Here is a 20,533-nt window from a genome sequence, read left to right as displayed (position 1 = left end):
TGAGGGAAACAATTTAGAGGAATTAAAATGAGTGAAGCCTTCCAGAGTCCTCTACACCAACGTTACCAAGAACTTACCCACACAGACGATCCTGCTTGCTTCAGATTTATCTTAGCTCCTTGCAGAGCAGTGCATGAAGTTCAAGGTCTCAGGCTCTATCTGTAACACTGAAAATGACCTGATTCCATCTAGAGTAAAGAAAGCTCCAGAACAAGAACAGTGGTTACACTGGTACCTTCTGACTTAAAGTAAAAAGCTCATCTTTCCAGAAGACAAATCTCTTGAAAATAAGATGAGTGTAGAACGAGCTCCCTCAGAAACTAAGGCCCAACACAGTCAACACCATCTTCCTTTCCAAGCAAGATAAATATTTTAAAGGCATCTCTTGTAGAGCAGAATAATAAATACAAATAAAAATAAAAATAAATAATAATAATAAATTCAAGCATCAAATACAGAATTTCCTTTCAAGGAAAAAAAAAAAAGTTATCCACAAATAAGAGATGACAGCAGTTTAACACACTACTATTAGGACTCTAGATATACTATGAATGACAGGAAGACAAGACAGAATAGAACAGATTCAAATAAAATGGGAAATAAAGGGCAGAAGTGTTATTAAAATATGGAAAAAAAAAAAAGGGCTCAGAGGGAAATGACTTATAGTAAAGAACAAATGGTGGAGAATGGAGAAGCAAATTGGGGTCATGCCTTGGATCAGCTGAACACCTGGCGTCATCTGGTGCAGAACCATCGACTGCAACAGGTCAAGGACTGCTGCTCTCAGCTGAGGGTTTGGCCCTCTGCATTGAACCAGACAGAGGCAATCAAACAGGCCTGGCCTTCTGGGGATGTTCCCCCCTCAGGAAATAAAGAGGCAACACAGGAAGAGAATAAGGATGATCCCACAAATGACAAAGGAGAAAGCAAAGTCTAGACAAGGAGAAAGACGCTAAACAGAAAAGAATGGAAGGAGAACAAGAAAGAACAAAGAGATGGGGCAAAAGCAAGATAAGAAGCAAATATCCACAGGTTAGTGGAATACATTTCATTTATTCATGAGCACTGTTTTATTATGTGTCCTTGGCAGACATCCCGTAACTGAAAATTTGCAAGGCAGAGAATGATGCGAGTTTAGAGACGTGAGCCTTGTTTCTAGTCATTAGCCTTGGGCAGGTCATTTTAATATACGTGCCCCAGTAGCAAGTAAACAAGTTCTTTAAATCAAGAGCCTTTTGACAGGAGGCGCGCTGCAAACAAATGGACTTAGCCACAGCCAGAGAGGGATTCCGGGAGAAAAGGCAATAAGCAAGCCTGGCCACAACCTGTTTACGAGTAACCAAGAGGACAGACAGGCTGTTGGGAAAGACATTGCACAACAGGCTGTACTCCACTGCTCACTCCGACCCTAGCTCGTGCCAGAGCATCTGTCTTTCACACGCACTCCGGGCTAACTGACATTTATTTTACCTGGGAGTAAGCGGGGCTCAGCATGCCCAGCTGGCACGAAGGAGGGATGCTCGCAGAGCGCAGCCCAGGAGCGGTGGCAGCGGTGTCTGGCAGCTGTCCCAGCACAGAGGCAGGCACTGTGTCCAACATCAGCTTCGCTGGGGGCTCTGCCAGAACAAAGTGCTCACCCCTGGCACATGCATCAAGGCTGAACTGGGAAAGCCCAGCCACCTCCATTCCCCATACAGGTACAAGGTGCCTCCACAGCTCGGCTCAGTCACTGCTGAACTTCACTTTGCATTAAGGATGAGCCTGCCCCGTGGTCCTGGTGCTGACAGTTAATGGCTGGTTTTACTTTGCCTGTAGCTGTAGTTCCACAGCTAAGGTGATAACAGTGCCTTAATACTGATTTATCATCTGTTCAGGTTTGAGGTGTTTATATTCTTCTTGCCCTGGGGAATTTGCTAAGTCCTAGAGAGGATGAGCAAAGAAATACTTTACTTAGAACCTCTCTGTTTGTTTAAAGGACAAGATGTTTTAAGAAAACATCCAACCCCACCAGCCTCTGGAATAACTCTAGGGATCACACCAGAGTTTGCATCAGTGCAACTGAAAACCTCTACTCGTGCCTTTTCCTTTGCCATTTGTTTTTACAAATGGGGAGCTGAAGGGCTCCTGTCATTTTTGTGCATTGTCTTAGTGCTAAGCCTGGTAAGACACAGATCTTTAGACATTGTGTACAAGGAGAAAAGTCTCTACAAAAATAGCATTAATGTCCTCTGCTATAAATACATATAGATTTTGCTTATTTTAAGATCAATTTAAACAAATCATTTCAGCCTGTGTAAAGAATGCCTAACAGACAAAGTAAGGAACCAGGAAATTTTGATATTATTTCTGTACCTTTCCGATTTTTTCCAATTCCTGCAATTGAAAAAAAAGGAAAAAAATGTTAATGTCTCTTTATAAAAAAGAAATGTTTTGAAATTGACAGATAACAAGCACCACACAAAAGCTAGGTATGAATATTGTCAGTTAAAGCTTTTTTATCATCATTTAGCTACCTACCTACATATAAATCATTTACCCAATTTCACAACATAAAATCCCCTTTGCCTAAATACAGTGCTGTCTCAGCAGAAGTTTGGATACAGAATCCACAAAGTTTTTTCATCATTAGCCAATTATCTCCCATTGCCCAAGTACTACTTTTATGAGGAGTGAAATTTAGAAAAGTAGAGGGCAACAAGAAGGGGATGAAGTTCTCTATTTAAGAAAACAAACAAACAACCAACAACAACAACAAAAATCATTCTCATCACAAGTTATTATTGATCTCAACATCACTGCAATGGGCAACTTCCACCCAGTAGCAAATAACAAATATAGCCCACAAAGTTTAAGCGAATAACAAATATAGCCCACAGTATATAGCCCACCTCTGCTACCCTTTAAATCTAGGACATCAACACTAATCAAGTCCTGCCAAAACTGGGGTTGATTTAACCCTAACTTCTTTGAGCAAAGAAAGATTTTGGAAAATGCTGACTGAGGAAAGTAAGAAAGCATGACTCAGGACATGCCTCTGAAAATGAGACCTTCCCAAGATATCACAAAGACACCCAGGATTTGACTTGCATACACCCCCCAAAAACCCTGGCTCCTGCACAAAGTGTACTCTTGCCTCCTCGACCCTCTTAGGATGTTAGTCTGAATAACTTATGCCATCTATTGGCCTAGACCTGCGACAGATGCTCTGAGGAGAACTTTAATTCTGGGAAAGCGACTGTGTTAAAAGGGATCTGACAGTAGATCTGTAAATTCTGCTAATGGAATCAATACACTGCCGCTGCTCAGATCTTGAGGTCTACCTTCCCCAGCAGACGTGCTGCCTCAGAGCCCAGCTCCCAGAAAAACCAGCAGCTGTGGTCTGGATCAGGCAAAAAAAAAGAGATAGTATTGGTATAGGTCTAGCACGCACTGCCAAGAAAAGCCAGAAATGAGCAGCGAGGATTTTCACTGTCTTACAGAAGCATGTAAGAAAAGTCTTTATTATAAGAGAAAGGCCCTTCAAAATCCCCTTGGATCTAAAACCAGGGAAACTATCTCCAACTTACTAAGTCTGCTTTAAACTGGCCACGCAGTGAGAAGCCACTTCTCTCGCCTTTCTGTACCCACAGTGACTACTGCAGTGATTTAGGGCTCCTCCAAGCGAGTTTACTTTTTTACCTAAATGTGTTTTTAAAAGGCAAGGCAGAGCTCTGCAATGCGAAAGGGACGCAGAGCCATCTCTATTGATCCGCTCCCTCGCAAGCCATTAGGAAGCACCCGCGGAGAAGTCGGCGAGGAAACACGCGGCCGCCCCGGCATCGCCTCGTCCCCTCTGCGGTTCCAGAGTGGTCCCCAACTCCGGGGCTGTTTCTCCTTGGGGGGACGGATTGCTCCGGGAGCGACTTCTGTGGAGCCGGGGATCCTCAGCACCAAGCTGCAGCATCCCTCCTCCTCGTCCTCCTCCTCCTCCCCCGGCTGTTTGCCCCGCAAAGCGCAAGAACCCATCGCACCTCCGGCACCGAGCTGTGCCGTGCCGTGCCATGCCGTGCCATGTGCCGTGCCGTGCCGTGCCGAGCCGTGCCGAGCCGTGCCGTGCTGCCTACCTGGAGCTGCCCGGCTCCGCCGCCTGCCCCGCCGGGCTCTGCCGGGCTCCGCGCAGCGGGCGGTGGGAGGGGAAGGGAGGTGGCAGCGGGCGGGATCAGGCGAGTCCCCACCCCGGCCCCAGGCACCCCCCCGGGCCCCCCCGGAGCCCGGTTCCCGTCCCAGAGCCGCAGAGAGACGGGCACCTTCCCGGCGGGGCTAGGGGCCCCTAGGCTAGGGGGGGTCCCGGGGGGGCAGCACTGAGAGCGGGGGACACGAATTGAGCCCGGGGGGGTCCCGCACTGAGGCTGAGGGGTCTACACTGAGACCAGGGGGTCCCGCACAGCGCGCCGGGGGTCTCGCACTGAGCCCCAGGGGTCCCGCACTGAGACTGGGAGATCCCGCACTGAGACCGCGAGGTCCTGCTTTGCACCCAGGGGTCCCTCATGAGTGCTCCCGGAAAACCCCTCTCCACCACGGGGGTCCTGCTCCTCTCCCGGAGAGCTCCCACTTTTTCCCCCTGCGTCCCGTCCCGCACCTCACCCGTGGGGTCCCGTCCCTGAGGCACGCGTGGAGACCTGCCCGTGTCACCTACCGAGCAGTGACCCCCGCTCCCACGGCGCAGGAGCAGGGAGAGGGGCAGCCGGCAGGGCAAGGGGGGCGATGCTGAGGCTGTCCCTGGGGTCCCTCCAGTTTGGGCTGCGGGGCTCCCACCTTCCTGCTTTTGGGCACCGATGGTGCTGACAGCACCCCGACAGCGTAAATGGCATCGATCCGCTATCGATTTGCTGCCACTGATGTGCTCAAGGGGAGAATGGGTGGCTTCGCCTCAAGGTTCTGTAGGGGGAAGTGGTTTCTCTTGGTGTCCTGCCCCCAGATTGTCCGTGTTCTGCCTCGTTTCTGCCTTAGTGAAGACCAAAGGGTAGCAAGAAGTCAGGCCTGCTCGGACCGTACACAACAGGATATTCGGGCAACCCCACCTGTGCTCCTTGGATTGAGAAGGTTTGTGCATTTGCTACAAATTTAAATAAAAAAAAAAAAAGGAGGATTTTCTGTACTTTTCATAAACTTTTCCAAACTTTTCATTAAAAAGAACCTTGAAGACATCAACTTTACCATAACCAATTTCAGAATTTGGGGAAAAAAAAAAAAAAAAAAAACACCTCCACTTGGTAACTATTCCCCCCACTTTTTTTTCCTAATTAGTCCTTCTTTAAAATTAAAAAAAAAAAAATCACAAAATAATGTGATTATGCCATAAATTCTCCTCCCCCCCCCCTTTTTTTTGTAGAATTCATTACGTCTTTTAAGCTAACGAATTCAATTTAACAAGGTTGTTCAAGAACAACCTCTTGTTGTCAAGTGAACATAAATACTCACCATGTTATTGTGTTCCTGGTGATAATTTTGAAGTCGTACAAGTGCCCTCAGCTGTGAAGACTGAGGAGAGTGGGGATCCTAAGACAATGTATTTCTCTCTGGTCGTGTTTTCTGGTGTTCTCTTAAGCTGCTATTGCTGTGCAGGAAGGGTTCTTTTTCTTCCATGTCATGGTATATATTTGCATTAATAAAATCTTGCTTATCATATTCCTGTTCCACTAATCAGAGAAGCTTTAATCACTGCAGAATATGGCTTGCCCAGAAATTATATGAATCTGTCAGTGCTATGCACAGCAATCTGCATTTCTGCTATATGTTTTTTTTTTTTTTTTCTTTTTGAAAAGCCTAATTCACCAGCAGTATATTAAGATCAAAAGCAATGACCTGCACAGAATGACATTTAGTTACGGAAAGTTTGCAAGAAATTAAGGGGCTGAGTGCAGAGTGACTTTCTCAGAACTATCCAAATACAAGAATGCGAACGGAATTCTTCTCAAAGACAAATGAGGTCGTCTCAGTGGGTCATTTAGAGATCTCAGCATAAAATTTGAAAGATCCTGCAGAAATACTGTCACTGACTTTGGAAATGATGCTGCAGCACAGCAGCCCATCAGATGATTGCACAACCTGAGTCATCACAGGTGAGATGCTGGAAACTGCCTAGGAAGGGGAGCAGCCGCTCTCTGGGCAGCAGGGGCATGGACGTTTCTCTAACAGCTGCAGAGATCTGTGATAGTAAAGGGGGATGTGGTGGGCTCATTGTGTAGGTCTACAATCCTGGTGATCCTTGCCCTTAGCCACCATTGTGGCCACTGGATACGTCTCATGGTTTTGGTCTGCCCACCACAGAGGGCAGAAATGTGCTGCCTCAGCATCTCACCCAGCCTGCCAAGCCTCAACCTGCATTGCCACAACTCGCGGCTCCTTACATCAGCATGATCTTGCACTGCTCTTTTCTGGATGACAGGCCCGGCCCCTAGGGGCAGCACATCTAGAAATGTCAATTCTCTCCTCCCAGTGTTCTGCAGATCCAGACGTCTTCTCTTCTTCATCCGCATCAAGAAACATCACAAGACTAAGGAATCACATTTACTTCTGTATTTGATGCATCATGGCTTATTTCCACATAAACAGTGCTTAAGCACTGAGCTGTCTGAAGGAACATCTTCCCTTACAAAGCAGTTTTTTGTGTGCTCCCACTAAACCTCGGCAACTCCCTTGAGCTATGATCATGCTGTTACATAGAGGGCTGACTTGAGATTTTTGGCAGGTTTCTGTATCTTCATTTGAAAACATGCCCTGGAATTTGCTTGTCTTGCTCATCTGGAAAAAGAGAGAGGTCATTTCTAGTTTCCTGATGCAGGGAAATTTATTGGCAGCTGATGGTGGTGGTGGGCATGAACTCAGCTGCTAGCAATGGGAAAAAGAGATGGAGGGAAATCTAGGCTGTTAACACTGTCATCGTTGTTGCTCTGCAGAGGTTTATAATATTGGAAAATGGTGTTAACTGTTGCTTTCTGGCTTAAAAGGATTGTGAGATGAAGACTGCTAGGATAAGTGGCATATGTAAAGCTGGCCCACATTATCTTGTAATTTAGCCAAAGGTCAACCAGAAAGATTTGTATTCTGAAACAAATCATTATAAAGTGCCCAGGCAGGTTTTTACAAATGTTAACTCCTTCAAAGCTACTGGTAATAAGTTAACTCAAGACAAAACTGTTGTTTTAAATCCCTCTTAAGATGAGAAGGCTTTCACCAGTGGAGGGAATGGAGTGAAAAGTTTGCACTAGCGAACATATGGCTGCACATTGGAAGCAATTGTGACCCCTCTAAAATGGCTTACATCCTTTTTATGGCTCTCCAAAGCATGCAGTGATCCCGTTCAAAGTCAGGCTGCCACTGGCTAATCTGAACTGGAAACAGCAATGCCCTGAGCACTGTTGTGCAGGGGTTTGTGGTGTTTATGTAATTCCGCCATCCCTAGGGGCTGGCCATATTTTTTCCTATTTGTTTTCTTCCCTGAATTGCCTTCATTCAACCAAATTCTGTCAACACTTACACCAGTGGAGCCCTATTAAAGGCAAATGGACTCAATGTTCTTCCTTCACAAATGCTCATAATTTAAACTGCACAGCTGTGGGACAAAGTAAGAGTCACTCTGCCTTAGGTACTTTCTTGGGGAGAAAAAAAAAAAAAAAAAAAAAAAAACTACAATGGCAATTCCTCTGTCAGCAAGAGCCGAATCTGCTCTGCCTTGCTCACTACAATCCCACCCACTCTGCTCCAGCCTGCCAGGGGACAGGTGGGACAGGGACTGTGACGTTTCTTCCACTCCCTGCAGCACTTGCTGATGCACAGCCACAGCCACCACACCAGTCAGCACAGGGAATTGTCACTTGCTGCAGAAGAACCCCTATGAATCACAGCTTTTCACTTTCCCATTGACTTACATGTTTTTGAGTGCAGGATTTCAGGTTTATGGCTGGATACAAATCGTTTCCTTCAGTTGAGTTTTGCGTGTGGTTTGCACTACTCCACAGAGTTTTTGTCCTCCCACCCACAAAAATCAGAGGAACTACTTCTATAAGATCATGTTTTTACATTGTCACAAGTGAGAGGTAGATTAGAAAAAGAGCATTTCTCTACTTGTATTTGTGGCTTCAGTCTCGGGACTATGATCCTTTGAATTAAGTAAATTGGTGTGTATTTATTACCTTTGCTATTGAGTTCAGGCAGACAAACTTTCTTCATAAATGTGTGGAGTTCCTCCTTATTTAGCTTGAGAAAGTATCTTCATATAGTACAACACAGCACATTCAAACCACTAAATTTCATATTTCCAAGATGAGGAAGTATTTCCAAAAAGATATTTTAAAGGGTTTGTTAGACTGTGACTGGATGAAAAGTTACATCTGCTGCAGAAGTAGAACTTAGAGCTCAAGAGTTTTTACTTTTTTTTGTGTGTGTGGGTGGGGGGTTGTTTGTTTTTTAGTGCTGATTTTGCTAGTAAAGTCAGAGGAGAACACTGCTAGTATTTGAATTTAAAAGCATCTGTAATTGTTTCTAGGAATATGTGAAGAATCCCAGACCTTCAGTCAAGCAGAAATTTATCCATGCAATTTATTCACTGGTTACTGGGATTCCTTAGGTAGACACGTCAAAGGTATGTGTGTATGGAGCATCTTGCATCTGTGGAAAGTATGTCTTCCATTTATTCTGAAAACATATCAATGCAGAAGCTCGTTTAATAAAAGGTGATGAACTGCAAGTTACTGAATTCACAGAGATAGATAGGAAGTTGCTGGTACTGTTCCTAACTCAAACTAACCTGAAATTACAATGTGACATCCAGTAGAATAGGTCAAAAGTAGGGCCATGGAAGCACAATATATAAATGACAACTCACAGGGAAATGTTGAATGCAGCAGCTATCATTACACAGACTACTAATACTGAAATTACACACTGGATATATAATCTGGCTTGCCTGTCATAACTGATTTTTTGCTTAATAAGAAATTCACTGGGCTTTACAATGTTATTCCTTTTTTTAAAGGAATAGTGTGAAAGAATAGAAATAGAGATAAAACAAGCTAGGATCTACCAGTGAAAGAAACGTGTTAAGAATGGCGAAGAAGGACCGTATGAAATCTTTTATTTCTGCTACAGAGTTATAGAGGGTTTGGGGGTTGTTATTGTTGTTTTATTTGGGCAGTGGTGGTGGTATTTTCTGTTTGTTTTTGTTGCTGTTTTTGATGTTGGTGTTGGGGTTTTATTGTTGTTGTTGTTTGGTGTTTTTTTTTTTTTCCTTAGGAAGATGAAACAGACCAGCTTTCCCAGCAAGGTGATGAAGTCATCATCTCTGGGGGTGTTTAAGGAACAGTTGGACGTGGTGCTTAGGGACATGGTTTAGTGGGTGACATTGGTGGTAGGGGGATGGTTGGACCAGATGGTCTTGGAGGTCTTTTCCATCCTTAATGATTCTGTGATTCTATATGAAGTACAAGATCATTGGGGCCTTTTCTCTTCAATATTCTTTCTTTTCTCTATGTTTCTTTATTTCTTCTTTTCTGTCTTCTTGGTTTTCAACTGTATTGTTATTCAGTGTTACTAAGGCAGTCCCTTAGGAGTCTCAGTCCAGGCACATAACTTCATTTTGGTAGATGTGATACAATCAAGTACAAAGGAAAAAAATCCTTAAGATTGGATAATACAGACAGGTCTATAGAGAGAAGAAACTGAAAATCGGGGTTTGGAAGGTGAGGTAATACTAAAATGAATGGAAAAATAAGAAAGTTATATCAGTGTTTCAGTTTCCTTATCTGATATTTTAAACATTTTCTTCTATTTCTTTTCAAATCTAGAATACTTTTTCTCTTCTTACAGATTTCTTTTCTTACCTTTTGGGGATTTGTCCTTATTTTGCATTTCTGATCGCTTCTGAAGTCCTTGACACGTCCATTTCTCTGTCTGGCTATCAGTCACCGGCTGTGTGGTTGAAAGATGGAATTGCAAAGATTTTCTTCAATACTTAAAACAGGCCAGGAATCAATACTGCTATATAGGCATATAGCTCAGATTATTGAGATGTAAGAGTATTTACATCTGAAAGCATTCCACCATGTTCTTCTAATGAATAATGAAAGCAGATGTATAATTATTGTGGGTCTGGGTTAGCCAAATAAAATCTTTGGAGTGTATGAAACAACTACTACTTCTTCATTACTATCCTGTGTTTACTTAATGTGTTTGGGAAAAAATAGAGCACTAAAAGCTCAGAATTTTGTCTCCATTTGGAAAGTTTCTAACCTAAAGGATTTATAGATGCAGACTATTGACACAATTATTGTATAAATTCAAAATCAGTTTGATACAGAAGTCTTTCAACACTGGAGATACTGCATTTTAGTAAAATGTTATGAAGCTCATCCATGTTTATGCCCCTAAAATTTAGGTCTTCAGTCCAAGTTAATGAGTTAGGACCTTCTCTTTTCAGTGATTTATTCCATGTATCTTAAACATATGTTTGATCAGAGGAATTGCTTTTTAGGGAGGCTTGTCTCATCTGATTGACTACAAGAAAAGCTTAAGCCTAGCAGGTTAAAAACCTAAAATCAAAGGACTAAAAGTTATCTAAAGTGAATCCCATCCTGTGTTATGAAAGTATAAGAAAATCTCTCTCTGGTTAAGACAGGATATTTACATGATTTTTTTTGTTTGTTATGATTTAACAGTTATTGAGGAAGTATTGACCAAAATGACAACACCACTAAAATAATTGCACAGTCCATCGAAGGTGAGACACTAACCCATTCTCAGTGATGCAACCAAGAAGAAACAATGATGTTGGAAAAGGATGTTTGTTGTGCTTTTGAAAGAATTTATAACCATCCTCATTAATACATCTATAAACTAAGTAAAAATGTAGACCTTGAATTAAGAGAGCGGATGAAATAGAATATTTTACCCTGTTTTGCTGTCAAACGTAAAGCACAGTTTTGCCATAGACTTTTTTGTTTGTTCTGTAATTTTATTTTATTTTATTTGTCAAAGAGCAATATGCTCTGTTGCATTATACTTGGGAAGCTCTACCCAAAAATCTGTCTGAGTCCAAAACATTAACATCTTTGAAAACCCATCTTAGAACTAATCTCAGGTCCAATGACCAAGAAAAATTAAGTAGGACATAGGCTGTGGTGGTTGTTAAAAGTACACAACTGGCTTACTTTTCACACTGCATGTACCTTTCTGTGGAGTTTTCTGCCCTTTCTTGAAATTCTTTGGATGCAAGCAAACTCTATTTCATATAGTTGTATTAACAGGGCATAAAGTGATAAAGTTTTATGCTGCTTAAAGTTTGGAGCCATTTCACATCCAACAGTTCAGATGCACCAAGGAGATATGCTGAATCCATCTGCTCATAGTTATCAGTAGTAAGAATAGAGAAAGATCATCATAATAATTGGTCACAGCATAATGATGAGCCATCAGCAGAACATGGTCATAAAAAAATAACCACAATATTTTCAGTAGAAATAGAGAAGCACTTGCATCACCATATATATTCCAGTGAAACCTCATCTGTATTCAGTTCTGATTACCCATATTACAGAAAAATACGTCAAACTGGAATAGATGCTACTTGAATGTTCACAGGAGTGGAAAGTCAAGCCTAATAGATGGCATGAGAAATACTCAGATGTTTCACTCTATAAAATGAAGAGTAACAGTGAGAATGCTTTCTCTCTTTAAAAATGAGAAATAAAATCAACAAATAAGAGTAATTTAGGTTCAAGAGCTGTACTGGTACAAGAACAAATCAATATAAACTGCTCAAGAACACAATCTGGATAAAAATTAGAGCATCCCCAAACATGTAAGAAATAAAGATCTGGAACATTCTCTCACTGGGGAGTCTGATGGGCAAAAATAGGATTGTTTTGGAGTGGGTTTTAATCACTTCATGAAAATTATTGTATAGAGGATTGCCTATAATAGGGGAAGAGAAAGTACATGGATTTATGGACTCATAAACTTCTTCCCAGACCTGAGATTTTCAGGACACTACTGCAAGTAAATGTGGAAATCAACTAAATCAAAATTGCAGCATTTAACTTTTGCATAAAGGAAGCTGTGAATAGTTATCCTGATCAAAAACCCTTTTAATACTGTCTCTATTTTCTGACAGTGATTAGAATCTGGTGCTTTAAGAACTGCTTCCTTTAGAAACAAACATATATTTATATGTCCAGTTTGAATGTAGAAATATTAGATGAACACAGATGCAAGGAGTGCATCTGATGAAGCTGGGATTACCAAAGTAAAAACAGATGGGCCAATTATAAATCAGCTGTGGAGCAACCTGATTGCTTAATGGAAAGATATAAGAAATCCACAGCAAGTTTAGGTTTAATGGCACTGTAGCACCTCCTTGTACAAATGAAATAAATGTACAGGACCTGGTAAAATACATATCTGCATGAATTATGAAGTTTCTAATACAGTACCAAAACCTGATATCTTTGACCCCTAAAGGTATATGAATATTTGCTGGATGATCCTTATAACACTCAGATTTTTCCAGATATATGAGTTAAAGTAGTTGCAGCAGAATCTGTTATTTTATTAATACTTTCTTGAACACCAGCCACTGCTCTTTGCCTTGCAAGAGGAAAAAACAACACTCTTTGCCTTACGGAGCTGAAGACATTCAAAGCTAAAAGTGCTTTCTCAAAAGAAAGTCAGCTTAACATCACTGTTGATTTCCAGTCCTGTGCTCTAAAGAGACTGCAAAGGACTTTAAAGCAAACTGCTTTACAGGATTCACTCGCTACTTGGAGGAGCTCTAAAAGCAGTCCTGGGACATCCAGTGGACTAAGCTGTAGCATTATCAGGCTGACAAATAGTTTTAAGAGCTTCATCTGTACTTCTACACAGTGCTTCTATGTTAGAGTGCTGCTCTTTAATTTAAAAATAACATTGGAACATAAAAATAACATTCCCTTCAACTTATGTAAAGTAAAATCTTATTGCTAAGTTTAACATAATTTTATTCTCAAGCCATAGGAGTCCTGTCTATAATATGTCTAAATTCTGGAATAGCGTATGTTGTTTATGGTATGGCAATTGTACCACTTAAAAAAAAAAAAAAAAAAAGTCAAGCCACTACTTGACAACTCTTCCACTTGCTTTTCATCTGCTGTTAGAGTCAGGACTCTCTTGATAGTCTTGCTTGTGCTAGGTAATATCAGAAAGTTAGGTTTACAAATGGACCAGCAATTTCAGCAAAGTAACACAGCTATTTTATGAACAGGCAAGGATATGAAAAATCTAAACCATAATTTTCAGGAGGCCTCTATCACAGTTGCATGTCATGCTCAAATCACAAGTACCTCACTTAAGCGTTCTGACTGCACCCATGTCGTCTTAGCTTGAGAAAGGTGTAAACCACTCTCTCTATTCTTCAGGTTGCCAGATCCTGCCTCTCTGCAGTAACTAGCAGAAGTGGTCCAAACACCTATTGTGCTGAAAATGCATTGTCTGATGATCTGTTGAAAGCAGCATTATGCCATCTCCATACATGATCTCTCCCCCATGTCAAAACAGCCCACCTCCTCTCCTTGTGTCTGGTTGTGCCAGCACTAATTAAGCACTGCAAAAATATGTGTTTCTTTCTAATGGTGGTGCAGTTGGCCAAATGGCCCTGACATTGTCCCATAAATAGTTGAAATGATGCTTCTATGGAGGCAGCACCTTGTAGCATGTGGAAGGAAATAAAGGTTTGACCAGAGTATGGGAGCCAAGCGGGGAAGACATTAAGGCAGTGCTGCCACAGTGGTCAATGCATAGTCAAACCATAGCCTAATCTGAAAGCTGTTAAACAAGTTTTCTAACTAAGCTGCACTAAAAGGACCCCTGAACTCCACAAGAACCTCTAATTTTGCATACATTCTACAATCTAATGAATGAAATTACAGCTAGAACATGTACAGAGAAAGATAATTGGACATGTGATACTAATCTTGTCTTAGTTGGTCTTTACTGGTTTCAAAAGAACTATTCCTAATTTTCTATGATGAGAGTAAGCTCATAATCTAATTGTTATTTGATAAGTTGTTGTTTCTTCAAAAAACAATGAGTTTTAATTGCTCATTTTGAAATAGAGGCAAAAAGAACTTAGCATTTTCAACACAAAATACTGAGCTTTCATAAGAAACCAGTAGGGATCGATTTCTGAATTTTTTATTAGACTCAATGAAATGTTATCAAATAAGTCTTTTCTGTCAGCAAAGTGAAATTAAGAAGAAAAACTTATCATATACATCAAGTTGAACAGGTCAAATCAAAACGGGCTCCAGAGGGGATTTGTTGTTATGCCTGAGTGGCTCATAGCTGTCCTGCTTAGTGTCAGGTAAAGGTGACTTCCACACCCCTAATCCATCCTGGTTTGCAGAATCACCCTGACTCTTTCAACTCTAATTGCCAATTACCGTAGATTAAATCCTTTCAGCAAGATGACAGCAATATCAATATTGCAACTTGCCACAACTAACTGCCAATCTACTGAATGTCCATATAACTTTGAAATGCTGGAAGCGTTGGCATTCTGTCAGCTGCTGTGGTACCTTGTGGCAGCCAGGATTCAGTTGTTAAATATCTCCTGTTCTTCTCCATGGCCTGAAGCCTCTTGCCGTGCAATATCTTCCAGGATGGGGGGCAGGCTGTTACCCGCTGAGATACCAGAGTGTGTTCCGGATAGGGAAGTCTGGCAGGGAAATTTGGCTTTCAGTGGAGAGCAGTGACATGAGACATTCAGCCTATAATCTTCTGATGGTACCACAGAATCTCAAGAGGTTTCAGCCCAGCAAGCTGAAGCAAAGCCCCCAGATATTTCCAGAGTGAATTTCTGAGGAACTTTCTCTTCTGCTAGGTAATTCATTATTTCTTACTTCTACTCTTTATCTCTACTTATTGCCAGGAAATATTTTTTTGTTTTTGACTGGTATTGATGAATGTTCAATGTAATTTATTGTTGAATCAACAGGAGTATAGGAAACACCAAAAGGATGTTAGCAGTATCTCCTTATGCCACAAGTTTGTCTTCTTTGTAAAATACTTAATCTAAGGCCAATTTTCCCTACAGTTACCAAAGGCTATATAAATACAGACTGATTATATTTAAAATAATGCAGCTACAGTAAAGCACAAGTGATCTTCCATGTTTATATTGTCTTTCTTGTGCACATAGTCTGTAGTGTATGAGCAATTTACAAACTTTTTTGTATCTTGCCTAACACTTCTATGAAGCATTATTAACCCTGTTTTATGAATGTAAGACACAGATGCAGATGTTTTATGAGACTTCCAAATACATTTGGAAACTTTGAAGTAGACAGTCCTAATCTACGAGAGACTGACTGGTATTTCTTCACACAATTCATCACACAAAATGGGGATATACCAAGTGACCGTCTCCATATCTTTCATGGTCCTAAATAAAGATCATTCATCATTGGACTCGTTATGGTTAGAATCTGTTTCCACAGAAGACATTATTTCTGGCAAAAAGCCAGGGCTCTCCCCAAACCATTATGAAAAGTGCTGTGAGACCTTTAACTTAACATTGGATGCCTGTCAGTTCTGGGTAGAGATGTGTCATCTGAATTTGAACTTTTCTTCTTCCCCAGAGGCAATAAGAAGTTCTACCTGCAGAGCAAAATAGATAAACACTGATGTAATTGAATACATTTCCAAATATCTAAATAAACCAATCAATAAAACTAAAAAAGAAACTTCAATGTTTACAGTGTGCTGGGAACACAGAGAACTTCCTCCTCCAAGCTTGGAGAACCTTCTCTACAGGTCACTGAAATCAAATACGATCAAGTTATTATCCATTCAAGACTACAGCATGAAAATGTTGAGATGTCAATAAACAAGCATAGAACTATATTTAAATAAATTACAATTAGATTTACAAATTAGATCTTCTAAGGATACCTGCAAAGATCACTCTTCTCTTGGTTCTATATCACTTCATTTGGACTGCTAATAAGACTATTGGAATATGGAATTACTTGAACAGACAGAAAAAATCTGTTTATTTGCTGGAGATGACATGATATTTTCACTTGCTATTTCTGTTGCTACGTATTCTAATTCGGACTGGTGCGTGGACTTGCACCAAAGAAAATTTACTTCTTCCTTATAACACCGAAGACTTACTTTTAGATAAATAAATGATGTTGTAGGATATTGTACACTTTACATAAATAAGAGAACATATAGGATTACAAATGAGTAAAATAGTGACTATAAAACCAGAGAAATATTTGAAGTGGCCAAAGAAAGGTAGTCTGTATGCCTGTAGGAAGAGAAGAAGCATGGCTTCTGACCATAGGCCTGAGTGTTTCAGGTTCTTCAGGATCACAGGAAACAACACTGAAACTAAAGATGAGCTAAAAATACAAGAGGATTATATCTGTGTGACCTATCTGCATGGCAGGATCTAGTTTATGTGCCCATTACTTTGAGGGATATAAATGTGCAATAGCAACTTCAAATACAGACAAAGGGAGAGAATGTGAGTGAAGGCTAAAATCTCTTGTTTATATTTGAAACAGAACTAGATCACAGATTGTATTTTCAATTTAAGAACAAGTAATTCTTTCCTTGTTTATTACAGACGTCAAGTATCCATATATAACAACATATAGACAAAGACAGGGTTATACAGGGGCAGCAATTATTAATGGACATCATGGAATGACAAATAAAGAGCTAGCTCTAAAATGGTATTCATTGCACACAGATGTCTGGACCATGGGCAGATGTCTTAAATTGTCTACACAAAGCGCTTTTGTACTATCACAGTAATCTAAATTGCTTTGCATTTGGTTCCAGACATTTCCACAGATTGTTCTCCACTGCACATAAATTCCTACTCTGAAATTCTAACTGGACTTTAAGGGCCAGATTACTTCCTGGTGTAATTCTTTGGCTTAGTTTGTCTTAGTTTTATTGAGCCAAGTTGACGCAGCCAAACTTTCAAAATGGTACTCCCAATTATAGGAAATCTCATACCTAACTCCATAGGTTATGGTCCTGGTTCAGAAGAGGGCTTCCACTGCCCTTGAAACACCATGCTGAAGGGGATAACACAGTAAGCACAAGCAGGAAGAAGGTGGGGTGGAAGCATGGCTTCGTGTGTTCTCTGTGTGCAAACCACCACGTACTTCACAACTCAGTATGCTCATGGTTGACACTCCTTGTGGGGAGGCTTGCTTCAAGTCTCCTTCTGTACCCTATTCAGAGAAGAAAGGACTATCATAGCATGACTTAAAAAAAACTTTAACTCAGAACATTTGTCCTCTTAAACCTGTTGGTCCCCGATTTCATCTGTGAGTTGCCAGCTAAAATGAAAATAATTACTGCCCCTAAACATGGGAGAGCCCCAGGTAAGCCACCCATGCCACCCATCTCTGAGACAGATGGCTTCCTGACTCTCTGGGGATCTTAGCCATACTGTACTCCCAGAGCAGGACTGTGCCTAGCTGAAAATCAAGTCAGTGATTATTTAGGAAATCATTCATATCCCCAGAGGAGTCATATCTTGCAGCACAGACAGCCCAGACTAAGTTGCTGAGTTCTAGTTAATGGCTTCATTCTATCTAATGTGTCTGTTCTTGCAGATATTGCTTACAGATAAAGTGTGTGTTTTCTGTCTTCCCATTTATTTTTTTTTTTCATGGAAAATATTTGAATTAGCCGAGCATATAAACACACTGTCTAGGAACAAATTCATGGGAGAAGGAGGATATAGAGTGAGACAGATAGGATAGTTCATTTAATAACTATTATTCTGTATTGCAACTCTGCGAAGAAAATGAATAATAAATTTTCCAGTGGACATTTTACAAGGGTCACTTTACAAGAGTGAGACTGCAAAATCTCTCTGTTTTATTCTTCCTATTAGCAATGAGTTATCTCTCAGTTTTATTCTTCCTATTAGCAATGAGTTATCTATCACCTAATCTGAGAAGCACTGTGACTTGAATTTCATTTCTCATGCATTTTTGCCTTTAAAATATGCAAAATAGTTTTTAAAGTAAAGTTGAGATATAGGCATACTAGATTGTGCAGACTTCCTTTTTTTCCTGATACAGTGGTCATGACACTACATGATCTGACCCTACCACTCAGTTACTACTTGTTGTGGGAGAACGATCAGTTACCAGACAAAAAAACTGGAAATATGAAGACATGCTGATCCTAGTAAATTAAAGAGCACATACTTCCACACAACTGCTAGCCATGAAAGTGTGTCAAATACTACATAATTTCTTCCTCTTCTTACCCTGATGCAAATGAAAAGTCCAGAAGGAAAATTTTGTCATCCTTGGCATTTTTGGCCATAGAGTTTGAGTAAAGTCTTATTGATTTCAAAATTCTTTAGAAATTAGAACTGTGACAGAAAAACAACTTCTTTCTTTTTACTTAAGTCAGTTGATAACTTTGGTTTGACTATAAATCTCTCTATATAAATTATATAAATAAACTTGTATTTATTTGTGTTATTTGCCCAGAGTTATTTGTGTTATATTGCTATATTGTTATATTTGTGTTATATTGCCCAGAGTCATAATTATGGTCCAAGACATGCTACATAACAAAAAAAAAATCAAACAAAGAAACAAACAAGCCAGAAAATTTAAGGTATCTAGGAATTAATTTACAATTGCCTGGTAAAAAACAGAAAAATAAGAAAACAAGCAGAGAGTGTCCATGCAGGTAAACTAAATGGGTAATGCTTTCAGTACTGCTGTGATAAGGCTGAGTTTTAGCAGGACCACTGTAATTCTCCTTCCTCTTCAGCATGTGGTTGCTAGTTGCCATGACCCTGCTGAAACTGCAAAAACTGAACAAGACACCGCCAGGATGCTGCATTGCCCCATAACCTCAACATGCATGTAAGTATTGGTAGGCTGAACAGAAATATGGCTAGAGACTGTTTGGGGTAGAAAAGCATAAGCAATCTGGACACCTACCACAGAATTGAGATGATGGGTTTGCCAACAGCGTAGATCTGCTTTAAATGTCAGGTAGAGCCCATGCAGTCTAGAGGAAATCTCAGGTACTTCCCTAGTGGTGCTTAAAATCAGGTTCTGGAAAAGTGTAATAACCTTTTTGTAATATTGTAAATAATAACTGTACAGAGAAAGTAGGCATAATTTTAATGGCCACCTATCCAGCAATAATAAACACAGTGTGCTATGCAACACTAAAGTGCTGACTTCCTGATCGTGGTTCTATTTATTATTACAATCAATAGTGGATACTTTATAAATAACTGTGTTTTTCAGAAAACAAAACAAAAGTAAAGTTGAAAATTCATCAGATAGGGGTATTTCAAAAGGAAATAATGGGAAAACAAGCTAACTGGGGATTAAACTTTTTTCTGGGGTAAAAAAGAGTATCTTGGAACATGGTAAACTTTGTTTTTACTTTTTCTTTTTTTTAATATATATATACTTTTAAAGATGCAGAAGTGGTGCAGTAAGGTTAGCTGTAATAAATAACTTCAGCATTAATGCATATTTTTGCCTAAAACGACCTTGGTGTAACATTTGTTAGATTTAAGAACAAACACTGAATAAAAGTTGAAAAGTTGCAGCTGGCTGGCAGAGCAGGGAAGAACATCCGATAGGAGGGTGTCAGGCTCCCTCTCCAGGACATTGTTGTTAACTACAATTCTTTCATCTCTCGTATGCCTTCGGATGTGCAGAGGAATGAGCAAAACCAGACCGTCACAGACATAAGCTTGGGAGAAAAAGATCCCCAATATAAAGAGGCTACACATGAAATATATAACTAAGAGACTCCTTCAGATTTGACCACTCAATGGTGGCATGCACCGATGCACACAAAGTGAAAATTCATTATTCCTGATAAAGTTGTTAGAAAACACAGAAAGAAAAAATGGAAATACTGCTCAAAGAAATACAGAAACCAAAGCAATGTTTTGGCCATGAAAGGGGAGAAATGAGAATTGCCACGGGGAAACTCTGTTTCTGACTGTTAAGGATCTATTTGAACAGAATAACTGACAATTGGACTAAATGATGATCAAGACAAGGAATACTGATTTTTGCACCTTTTATTATATACAGTAATAAAACAATATTGGATCTATTATTGTTTATGCTATTAATTTAGCTATAACTATCCACAAATGCTCAGCTCAATACTTACAGAAAAAGTAAACAGACACAACACCAACACCTTCACTCACTAAGTGACCTGACCATATTCTGGCCATCAACATCTCAGCTCATCAGCCCCATGAGTATGACGGTCCCATGCATCACCCATGTTAATTATGTATATTGTATTAACCCATGTTAATAATGGTGGGAAGCCATCTCTGATCTGGACCCAGGGCCACAGGATTAACTTCTCTACATTAAGGAAGCAGCAAAGGCAGGGTGTTTATCTCTGATCTGCTTGTATTCAGAGCAGATCTCTTACTTTCCCACAGTTTTGGAGAAAGTTTTCCTGAAATGTTTAGTGGGTG

General features: G+C 40.3%; 1 protein-coding gene across 14 annotated transcripts in view; it reads right to left on the bottom strand.

The window, feature by feature from the left end:
- KCNS3 (potassium voltage-gated channel modifier subfamily S member 3) overlaps window positions 1-4,172 on the bottom strand; it is a 29,860-nt gene extending 25,688 nt beyond the window's left edge. For 3 of the 14 annotated variants that reach the window (XR_010830643.1, XR_010830644.1, XM_066994972.1), the window contains exon 1: window positions 78-2,339. The gene's annotated coding sequence lies outside the window, so the exon portion shown is untranslated. The other 11 variants (XM_066994974.1, XM_066994971.1, XM_066994973.1 and 8 more) reach the window with 9 other exon arrangements.
- Between the last annotated feature and the right edge of the window lie 16,361 nt (window positions 4,173-20,533).

Source organism: Anser cygnoides, chromosome 3 (assembly GCF_040182565.1).
Source record: "Anser cygnoides isolate HZ-2024a breed goose chromosome 3, Taihu_goose_T2T_genome, whole genome shotgun sequence".
NCBI lineage: Eukaryota > Metazoa > Chordata > Aves > Anseriformes > Anatidae > Anser > Anser cygnoides.
The sequence above is the reverse complement of the archived record's forward strand: the minus strand, read 5'-3'. Positions and strand labels throughout refer to the sequence as shown.